Genomic DNA, 11,866 nt, shown 5'->3' with positions numbered 1-11,866 from the left:
CATTACTATATATTTTTTTAACTTGCCATCTTTGCTGGAAGGTAATGATATTATTTTTATTAATGATTTTAGTTCCCCAATAGCTCACACGGGATATGATGGAAGTGATCCTTAGCACCACCATTCTCATCCCGTATTTGTGAAATAAACATGAACAAAGGTAAGTGACTAATAGAAATCTCCACGGGATAGCAAATTAGCTACTTCATAGTCATCATAACTTTGTGTCAAGTTATTGTAAAGTTGGGAACTCAATTCACAGAAAATATTCATGATATTTTCCTTCCTTGAACAAACATCACGATGAGTTCTTCAAAATTTTAACCTTTTTTGCTGTTCTAAAAAACACTATAACTCCTTCTTTTTCAGATATGTACGTGCATATTTGTGTGCCTGTGTATAAAGAGAGATTTTTCAATAAATGTATCCTACTTGCTTTTCAAAACTTATGTTAGAAAGGATTTTTCAAACATGCATTATTGACTCTGTGAAGCTTGTTTACTTCTGGTTTCATGGATCTTCCTTCCCAGAACATCCCAATACATTCTGTACAAAGGCGGAATTAGGGGAATAGTGAAGTTGTGCTTTATGTGTAAAATGTGTAAAATGAATGCACATTTTATGTGTAAAATAAAACTGTAGCCTGTAATCCTTGAGACTTCAGAGGCTGAGGTGGGGGGATCACTTGTGCCCATGAGGTTAGGGTACAGTGAACTGTGATTGCGCCACTGCACTCCAGCCTGGGTAACAGAGTGAAACCCCATCTATTAACAAAACAAAACTAATGTGCTATCACATAAGTGTGGGTTCCCAGCCCTTCCAGCTGTGGTAAATTCCTTTCATTTCTCCCAGATTTTAGATAAACAGGTCATGCTTCAAAATGTTCGAGTATGTGGTCTTGATCCACACCACACTCATCATTCTTGCCTTATCATTTTAATTTTAAATTTGCAGAGCTCTAATTATTAAAAGCCCAGATTTTTTTTTCCTAGAAAAGTAGTACCTAATTAATGAACTATCTTCTAACTCATTCAGGTTGGCTCTGATTTCCTGTAATCTCTCTTGGGTTAAATATTTATTGATAATCAGGTCACAAATTCTGTAGTAGTTGTAATGAAGGGTCTCAAGATGAGATCTAGTCCATTCATAAAGCAATCCTTCTCCAGGAAGAAATTCTATGTATTCTTGAAAATGAAAGTTCATGGGAGAAAAGTTAGAAAAATGTTTCAATTCAAAACCATTTTCTTAAATGCCTGCAATGGAATTTGTACTACTTCAATTGTAACTCAAAAATATGATACACGTATAATGATGTTATAGATAATAAAGTTGAAATCGAAATATTTGGCATTATGATTACTCTTATTATTGCTCATTGATCAAGTTAGTTTTTAAAAACATCTGCAAAATTCTTTATAATAACGCTACTTTTTAATTACTCATATATTCTCACCTCACAGCCACTAACCACAGCACAGTGTACAAGATAGTGGTTACATTTTTTTTCAAATTCAGAATATATAAATGCCTAATTTTGCTACATAAAGCTATCTAAATTGTGAGCATTTATAGTAGTCCTCATGTAGAAAAGGAAGTTACTACTTGCGGGCCACATGCGGATTATGGGAGGACGATTTTATTTGTGGCATTGGATGTTGGGAAAATTATGCAGAGAATTTTTTTGCTCATCAGATTTTGTTAGTGTTTTTAATGTGTATATTTAATGTGTGGCCCAATACAACTCTTCTTCTTCCAATATGGGAGAGCGAATAAAAAAAATTAGACAGATTTTTAGGATAGAACAACCTATAAAACTTAACTCTACAGGCATTGTTAGTATTTGCATTACTTGACGTTTTAATGGAAATCTCCTCACTCTGTCTTTTGAGTTCATTTTCCTTATTGCTAGCATTTCCTAACGCTGTCTATTTAGCAGTGTTTTATGCGGCTCACTTGGCACCTAATCAGAAGAGTAAGGCATAAAATTTATATAATTCTCTAACCTTGTTCTCATTCCAGAGACATTTCTTCCCTTAAGGATCAATTTCTGAGAATCCAGACACCTGGTTTCTTGAAGAGAACCCTAGAGAAGAGCTCCTAATCATCTTTTAGGAGTCACATAAAAATGGAATAGGATTTTAAACTTTTAAAGTATTCCTCACTGTCATTTTAGAATCTTTATATATGTATATATATAAATATTATTATTCTAAAGAATCCAAGAATCTTTTGAACCAGAATATGTACTGGAATCTTGGAACTGAGAGAGAAAACTATTGCCTTTCTAATAAAAGTGTGAATTTTAATGTTCCTGCTTCAGGAAAAAATAGAATTATATAGGTTTATATCAAATACCTTTGTAAAGCACAATGCCAAATAATTATAGCTCCATAAACATTTATTGAGTGGGTGATATAGCTGAGATACTATGGATAACACAAACAAATTTATACAATGATTAAAAGAACTTTATCATAAATATTATGTTATTTTATATAAATTAAACTATCAATAAATTGACTTTGGAATCTCTATTTCTGGGTGACGATGAATTGTTCCTTGAGATAGGTTAAACTTAAGTGCCAGTTTCTTGCTTTTATATCTGAAAGAAATGAAGGGCAAATTGCTTTCATGCAAGCCAATAATTATCACATTTAAATATTTTTCTATTTCTCTTCTGATTAACTATACTCAGACTGAAATTACGTAAAATTCTTAGCAGACACATAAATACTGATATCACTCCATTTCTCCTTAATAGTTTCCCTCTGTAGAATATCCTCAACTTTTCCTAGCAGCTCTCGTAGGCAGTAGGTTAGTGCCTCTTAGAGTTGAATTACTGGGTCTCTATAAAAATGAATTCAGTGTCATATGTGTTGGCAGGGAATTTAACCTTTCATATTTTTATTTGAGGTTCTAAAAAGAGAAAAAGGTCTGAGAGAATTTAATTTTTGGCCTTTAGCCCACAGTTTAATATATCATTGACCTGTTCAGAGTTGTTACGCACCTTTTCAGCTCTGTGTCAGAAAATTTAGAAGCCTATTTTCAGGCAAATAAAATCTGCTTTCATTTTGAAATAAGCACATTTTCTTTCTGCTTTGCTGTTCCTTGCACAAACGTTATTTTCTGTGATGCTTGCTGCAATGGATTATTTGGTGGAGATTTGTAAATGCCTTTGATCTCTTCCCATAAATGGCACTGAATAAGGACACTATTATAATAATTAGCACCATCTTCATCATATTGTAATTATACAAAGGAGCCAATAAGAAGGAACCAATCTTTCAAATGCAAGACATTTAAATCCACTCCAATTCTTTGTGAATATATTCATGCACTATGCTGGCTTTCCTCAATGAGGGTCACTTTCAATTACAGGCATGAATATATTTATTCATCAGTTCACAAAAAGCTACCAGATAGGTTAACCAGTAAAAGACATTTTCTTTCTTGGAATACTTAAATAAGCCCCTCATGAAAAGACCTGTTCAACCCTTAATGATGAATTGCCTTGTCATTTTGTAGCTATATCATCATCTTGTTATGGATTTGATGTATGTGTATAGAGGACACTATCATTGAAGACTCATTCTTTGCCATTCTTTGTGAAGAAGGCTGTCACATAGTTGGCCTTGTCAGTTTACGCCCACAGATTCTCACTTAAAATTCCCAAATTAACATAATTGTATGTCCTGCTAAGTATGGTATAGCTATAGAGAAATTATTGATAAACATTTTTCCTGAGCTACAGACAAAAAACAAAAATATCCTGGGAGAACTAGGACCTCCCTTAGAATTGACTGTAGGAAAACCTGGCCTCTAGCATCATATACTCGATACCAATGAGTTTGAGGCTTTGGCAAGTAAAATCCTTTAATATACTACTGTTATCTACTTATAATTACTAATATTTATATTAAATCTCAACTCATTTAATATTTGATTTTAGTTTGTCTATATATGGCTAAAGTAATATGCTTAGTCTATTATTTAACCTATGCAGACTACTAAAGTAAGTATGAAATAATCACCACATTAAATTAAACTGCTTCTTATATTATTCTTATACCATCACCCCAATTTTGAAGCCTCGTGTAAAGCTAATTTTCTTTCGGAAATCCTGCCCTTTAATTTTCTGTTTATTCCTTGCCCTTGCACGGGGGATGTTTTCCTATTTTTTCACCTTTTCCCAAGGCACTAACTTTTCCCCTTTCTATTAACAGATTCTTTCTTATGTATTTTGTGATGTTTTGCCATTAGTTGTAGATGAGAAGTTGTTCATTTTGGAAGGCATGAAATAATAAAACGGAAGAACGGGGAAATTATTTCTCTTTTTCTAAACACAGTATATCTTAAAAGTTACTTAAAATTTTAAATTTAATCTTGCAAACATAGAGATAACCTATTGCATACTTCGTAAAGTCAGACGCCATATTTTAAAGCAGCTCTAGAAAATTATGTCACTTTATATTGGTTTCTATGCACAGTATAACGAATATATTTTGTAGTTTTATGCAAAGTGTAAAGTGTAACAGCAATGATTTTAATCAGATTTAAAAATAAAATGTGGGCACCACTCTCTTGTAATGAGATAAGAACATTTTAATACCACCGTACATATATTAAATTTTATCAATAATTAAAACATCAAAGGCCTTCGGTAGAAACAAATGCGACAGCTTAAACAGAGATCTTTGGAACAGATATTTCTTCTTACAAGGTAGAGTGAACTTGACTGAATAATGAGGAGAAGCTGTTCTCTGCCCTGAGAGGCGCCCTCGCTCCTGTCAGAGCACGTGACGGGGTGGGTTGGTCTAAGATCCACCTGTGTTACAGAGAGGCCCACGGCAGACCTGGGGCAGTATCTCTCCAAACCTTCTTATCTTGTGGGTGAGGAAGCCAAGTACCCCAGAGGTCAACTGCCTTAGAGTTCCTTCTCTAGGTTAACGGTGAAGAGTAGACTAACAGGCATCCGGAGAACCTATCTTCTATTGAACACATATGTTTGTCCGGCATTGTGCCAAGGACTATAGGTGTTTTAGTTTATGTAATCTTCACACCTTTAAAGGCCGGACTCTGAACCTGGTTTTATAGATGAGGAAATGTATAAATAGGGTCAGCTACATAATTTGTGGAGCCCAGTGTGAAATGAACATGATAAGCCCTTTGTTTAAAAAAGTAGCAATTTGTTTTTATTTTATCCAGTCACTCCTGTGCCTCAAAGGAGTTGGGCACCAGCCCTATATGCTGGAGGTGGCAGGTTCTAAACCCAGCCCCGGCCCCCCTCCCCACAAAAAGTAGCAACTTGTTTTTAGTTTATCCTGAAAATTCTCTCTTGACCTATCACGTGGTTTCTTATTTGCTGTTTAATGTCACCCTACCTTAGGAAATGAGACTGATGTCCCATTGGTTTAATTATTTAACATCTGACATATCTTTCCAGAATATAAGCTCCAGAAAATCACAGACCAATTTAGCTGAAATGGAAAATTATAATTTTTATAAATATTCCTGGAACAGAGTCAGTGAACACATGTATCTGAGGTTTAGGGTTCTGGATATTGTACCTAATTTAAGCATTGTTTTTCTGGTGGCAAAGGTTCGCTTAAGACAAAGATTCTCAATGTGTCTGATCATAAGGGCCACTTCAGTTACCTGTTAAAAAAAACATCCTGCTTTCCACCTTCCACTTCCAGGAGATTTGAATTCAATTGGTCAATGAGAGATGCAGTTTTCAAAGGAAAATCATGTATTACTCTTCTGCATAAGCCGCCCCAATGGCTTTCCATTCTACACAAAACAAAATCTAAATTCCTTTCTCTTGCCAACAAACCCCATATGTCAGCTCTCTTTAACCTTCTCTCCTACCATCCTTTCTTGTTCTTGCATCCTCAATCTACAGGTTTTTAAAATGTCCTGTTCTTTGTAAATGTCAAGCTTATTTCTGCCTTTGTGTTTGCAGTTCCATGTGGCTCAAATATCCTTCCTCTGATCTTTTCATGGAAGCTATTTTCTGGTCATTTAGGTCTCCTTCCATTACTATCCCTTACAGAGCCCATTCCTGACCACATAAATTCAAGTTGCCCCTTTCCTGATATTCTTTATCGTATCATCCTGTTATTTTGCTATGTTAACATACAGCCCTTTGAATTATCTTACTTATTTATTGCTTAATTACTTAAATTATTAAAATGTTAACATCTTCCTAGAATATAAGCTCCAGATGATTATGGACCTAATTAGTCTTACTTTTTTTTGTGGCCCCAGGGCCTGGGTCAGCCTCCGTCAGTCAATAAATATGGATTCACACATCACGACCTCATTTGACTTTCACTTTATTTAGCCTTGACACTCACCTTGGTATTTTTCCTGAGGAGTTTGGAATTTATCTTAATTTTTTGTTTTTATTATTTATTTATTTAGACGGAATTTTGCTCTGTCTCCCCAGCTAGAGTACAGTGGTATTGGCCTAGATCACAGCAGTTTCAGACATCTGGGGTCAAGCAATCCTCCAGCCTCAGCCTCCATAGTAGCTGGGACCATAGGCATTTGCCACTGTGCCTGACTAATTTTTCTATTTTTAGTACAGATGGGGGTTTCCCTCTTGCTGAGGCTGGTCTCAAACTTCTGGCCTCAAGGGAGCCTCCCACTCTGGCCTCCTAAGGTGTTGGGAATATCAGCGTGAGCCACCACACCCAGCCTCTGAGTTTATATTAAAGAGAGATCATGGTACTTCCTGACCTACATCTCACCTCAATATGGTCCTAGTCAGAAAATGTTATGACACGTGGGAGAGAATATTGATACATTTTGCTACTAAAACTATCATCATAGCCAAAATAAATATTCAGTGTTCTCTACTATCATAATTGGGCTAAGAACGGGATGAGTGGGAGAGTAAGGAGAGAGTGACGGTCAGAAATAAAATGTAATATCTACTGTAGAAATTGCTTGCTCATGACTATGCTAAGTTTAACTTTAATTGCTCCCCTAACAGCCCAATCCCCAAATACAGGCATGCGTCAAAGATATTATGAGTTCAGTTCCATCTACTCCCCAAAAAGCAAATATTTCAATAACACAAATTCCAAACATTTTGATTTCCCAGTGCATGTATGTCTTGTTTTATCAACTAAGTTAATAAAATATTCTAAATCCTTTGTTATCCTTTCAATAATATTCCCAGTATCTTCCCAAAGAGTAGATTTCATTTTAAGAAACTGCTTTCTTTGTTCATCTTTAAGAAAAACTCCTCATGCATTAAAGTTGGATCAAGAGATTGCAACAACTGAATGATGTCTTTGAGCTCCACTTCTAATTCAGGTTCTCTTAGTATGTCCACTACTTCTGTTGGTACTTCCTCCACTGAAGTCTTAAATCTCTGGAAATCATGCATGATAGTTGGAATTGCCTTCTTCCAAATTCCTATTAATATTGATATTTTGATCTCTTCCCACGAATCAGTAATGTTCTTAATGGAATCTAGAATGGTGAATACTTTTCAGAAGGTTTTCAATTTACTTTGCCCAGATCTATCAGGGAATCACTATCTACGGCAGCTATAGACTTAGGAAATGTATTTCTTAAATAATACAGGTCACTATAAACCTTCAATCTATAAAAAACTCAATATCTGTAAAATACAATGAAACAGTGCAAACAAGATCAGCTTATATAGTAAAATTGGGGGTTAGAACTTTAAATGTATGTGAATTTTAAGGGGACACAATTTAGTCCATAGCATCTTATAATGAGCAAAATTAAACAGATACATCTCTGTACTATTTTTGAAAATTTCAGAAATTTAGGGGTTTTTAAGTGTAGTTTGCAAGCATATAAAAGTCAATTTGAAAATTATAAGAAACAAGAAATATTTCACAAGGCTTCACAGTGAAAAATGGAGGTTCAGGAGGCTGTCCCCCAGCCCTAAACCATAGTCCGGTATTTGTGGGTGGCCTGTTAGGAACTGAGCCTTACTGCAGGAAGTTAGTGCAGTCAAGCGAGTGAGTGAAGCTCCATCCCTGTAGCTCACATCTCTACCCAAGCTCCTCCTCTTGTCAAATCAGCAATGCCTTAGCTTCTCACAGGAGCTCCACCCTACTATAAATGCACGTGCATAGGATCTAGGGCGCTCCTTATGCGAATACAGTGTCTGATGATCTGGGGTACTGATGTGGCTGCAAACACAGATGATATATCTTTAGCAGAGAGGTTTGACTGCACAGAGACCTAAATAAATGAATTGCTAGCAGACTCATTTCAGACCCTATCAGTGAGCAGTAAGTGACAATTAGGCTGTATCAGCATTGCGGTGAGTTGCATAATTGTTTCATTATGTATTACAATGTAATAATAACAGAAATAATGTGCACGATAGATAAAATGTCTTGACTCATTGAGAAACTGTCTCTGGATGATTCCTTTCCATGGAAAAATTGTCTTCCATGAAAAAAGAAGTCCCCAGTGCCAAAAAAGTTGGGGACCACTGCCATAGAGGCTGGCCCAAAGTCACACGTGTTACTGGACAAATACATATGCTCAGGTATGCTAAATCCAAAATACACAGGGTACTATCCCACTTTCACACTTGTAAATGGGTCAACAACACAAGTAGAGAAAAATGAAGTAAAATAACAAAAATAATCTTACATGCTTTTGTGGAATATTACTTTGATTTAAAATGAAATAATATATTTTTGCCAAAATATTTAATTTTTCTGAGATGTTATTAATCAAATTTTCAAAGGTCTTTTTCAGTTAGTTTTCTATCTCATATGTCCTGTTGATTTGATCACAATTCCCAGCGTTGCTAACACAAAATGTTTTTTAGATACGTACATGTTATACCTGATTTAAACTGATGAAGAAACTTATTCTTTCAAGAAACATTAGCCATTTCAAAATGCTGTGCTAGTTTTATAAGAAATCCTGCAGATTCTGTTTTATACACTCTCACATCTAGGTTTCCTAGGCCAGAGATAGGCATGGACTATTTTCCAAAGAGTACTCCCATTATTTTCAATGAATGTTAGACTGCTGAGAGTAAGGAAGTTTGCTGATACATCCCTAGCACACAGAAATGCTTGTATTAAAGTTTTATGTCAAAAGAGTGTGTTACAATGTGTCCAGTGTGACTCATAATTGAAAAATTAAGTTTTCTTTTTTAGTCTGCAGTGCTATTTGTGAGTTTACAATTCCTAAATGACAGAAGATGGGATGTATGGGATATATGGGATAAATGACATCTTCTGTCATTTATTTAATGTTAAAAATGTTACATTTAAATGAAACATTTAAATAAATGTTAAAAAAATTAAATGGACCTACTTAAAAGGCTCTGAATTTAGTAAGCTCCAATACCATGGTAGTCGATTATTGGTTCTGCCCTGAAGAAGATAAGCATATTTTGAGGGAAGATATAATCCTCTTAAGATGTTTGCTATGTGGAATTCTAAGTATATTGAAATGAAATGATTTTAAAGTAGATAGCAACTGAGAATCGACATGGATTTTTTGTTCTAGTATTTTTCTTCTAAAGAATAAGACTTCAAGTTGAAATTTTAAAAACACTGTCTAAGCATGAATAGTAAGAGAAATAGAAACCAGTACAGTTAGACCACTCTTTGAAGATCACATTCCTTGTAATTGTTTCCTTTTTCATAAAAATTCTACTATGATTTTATTTATTTTTCTTAAATAGAGGGCCTAATTATGCCTATACCCATTCATAAAAAAACAGTGTTGAGTTAATGTTGCGGCATTTATAAAGATCCTTAAAATGATTAATTGATGAACACTTCTATTGTTCTTTTACCTCACGATAATGAAAGTGTTTTGTGCGTAATTTCCTATGTAACTCACAAAGTATATAAAACAGTAAGAGAACATAAACGAAAAGAGACATCTGAAGAGACAGATTCCCTATTTGTGGATATTTTAGGATAGTTGGAGACCTATCACAATCTTAACTATGTAAAGTGGAAAATACACCTGTCATAGGAAGTTTAAGGATTAAGAGAGGGAGGATACGAGGGGCCGGAGGAGAGAGAACGTAAAGCTTGGACAGTGGGATGGTTTGTAGAGTAGATGATACTAGGGTGTGGTCTTGAAAAATGGGGAAGATGTTGACATCTACAGATTGTGAATGACAGTGAGAAAAATAAAGGCAGCTGTTTAGAGTATATATCTGAGGAACTATATAAAGCTCATAGTTCCATGTTGCTTGAATTTATGGCAAATATAAAGCTAGAATAATGATGTCAACTATGAGATCAAAACAGGTAATGTGGGACCTGGCATGAGGAGATATTGGCTGTTCTGAGTCTTATGCACAGAAAAATAGCATGATTACAGTTGTATATTAAGAAAATTAATTGGTAAGCACAGTGTTTATGTTATCTGAGGATAAAAAAGCAGAGCAGAATAGATAGAGTTACCTTGAAACTGAACTGAAACTACGCAGCCATCCAAGGCAAAGATAATCATAGTCTAATCTTTTGTGGAGCAATAGAATTACAGGAAAAACGCGGGTGTGACAGACAGTACAATTCCAGAAATGATGGTACTTAACCACTCACTAATAAAAAAAAGGAAGGTGAAGATAATTGCAAGATTTTACATCTTAAAATGAGGAGGATATAACTCTCTTTAATAATGAATATTGAGAAGAATGAATTTAGGAGAAAAATGATGGATTATTTTTAGAGAATTTTATCTTTATGCATTTTCTCTGCCAAATAGCAGACACTATGTATAAATACAAGAATGAATATTATATTTATTAACATCATTCTTTCAAAAATAGATAAAAGAGCAAAAGGCTATATCCAAAAGTGTTAACGATTCATGGGCTATATAGGTAATTCCCATGTTTGGTTAACCTTGATAACTGAACTTGACATAGAGGAACAGTGTCTTTGTTTTGCATGTTCTGCTATATGTAGAACAGCATTGTGCAAAGTGAGGTCTGCCTGCATTATAGCTGTTTGGGACTTTTCTTTGGTTATTGTGACTAAATATATACTGCTTTTCTATTAATCAATAACATATTTTGCTGAAGACAAGTTAACTAGTCACTACCAAAATCAAGGGAGAAATAAGTAACGGTAAGCGTATATATTTTATATTTTTTCATTTTTCTTACATTTATTTATTTTATTTCAGAGTATTACAGCGTTGTGCACATTTTGGTTACACAATTTGCATTGGTACATTTTAACTCAAAGTTGGAAGTGCTCTCTTCACTCAGAATATATGCATTGCATCTGGTGGGTGTGAATCTACACTGGCCCTCCACAGCCCTCCCTCCTAATTGATATCCACTGAATTTTACTTCCATATGTGCATGCAGCTGTTGATCAACTAGTTCCAATTTAGTATTGAGTATATGTGGTATTTGGTTTTACATCTTTGCAGTACTTCACTTAGAATGGTCTCCAGTTCCATCCACGTTGTTATAAAAGATATTAGACCACCATTTTTTATGGCTGAGTAGTACTCCATGGTATACATATGCCACATTTTATTAACCATTCATGTATTTTATAGCAGCAGAAAATACAATTGCAAAGGTGTGTTAAAAAACCAAGCTTATAGGCTTGGCGCCTGTGGCTCAAGTGGCTAAGGCGCCAGCCACATACACCTAAGGTGGCGGGTTGGAATCCAGCCCGGGCCTGCCAAACAAAGATGGCTGCAACCAAAAAAGAATAGCCAGGCATTGTGGCAGGCGCCTGTGGTCCCAGCTACTTGGGAGGCAGAGGCAGGAGACTCACTTGAGCCCAGAAGTTGGAGATTGCTGTAAGCTGTGATGCTACGGCACTCTACCCAGGGGAATAGCTTGAGGCTCTGTCTCAAAAAAAAAAAACAA

Source organism: Otolemur garnettii, unplaced genomic scaffold (assembly GCF_000181295.1).
Source record: "Otolemur garnettii isolate 467f Iridium unplaced genomic scaffold, OtoGar3 scaffold00009, whole genome shotgun sequence".
NCBI lineage: Eukaryota > Metazoa > Chordata > Mammalia > Primates > Galagidae > Otolemur > Otolemur garnettii.
Note: the sequence above shows the minus strand (reverse complement) of the source record.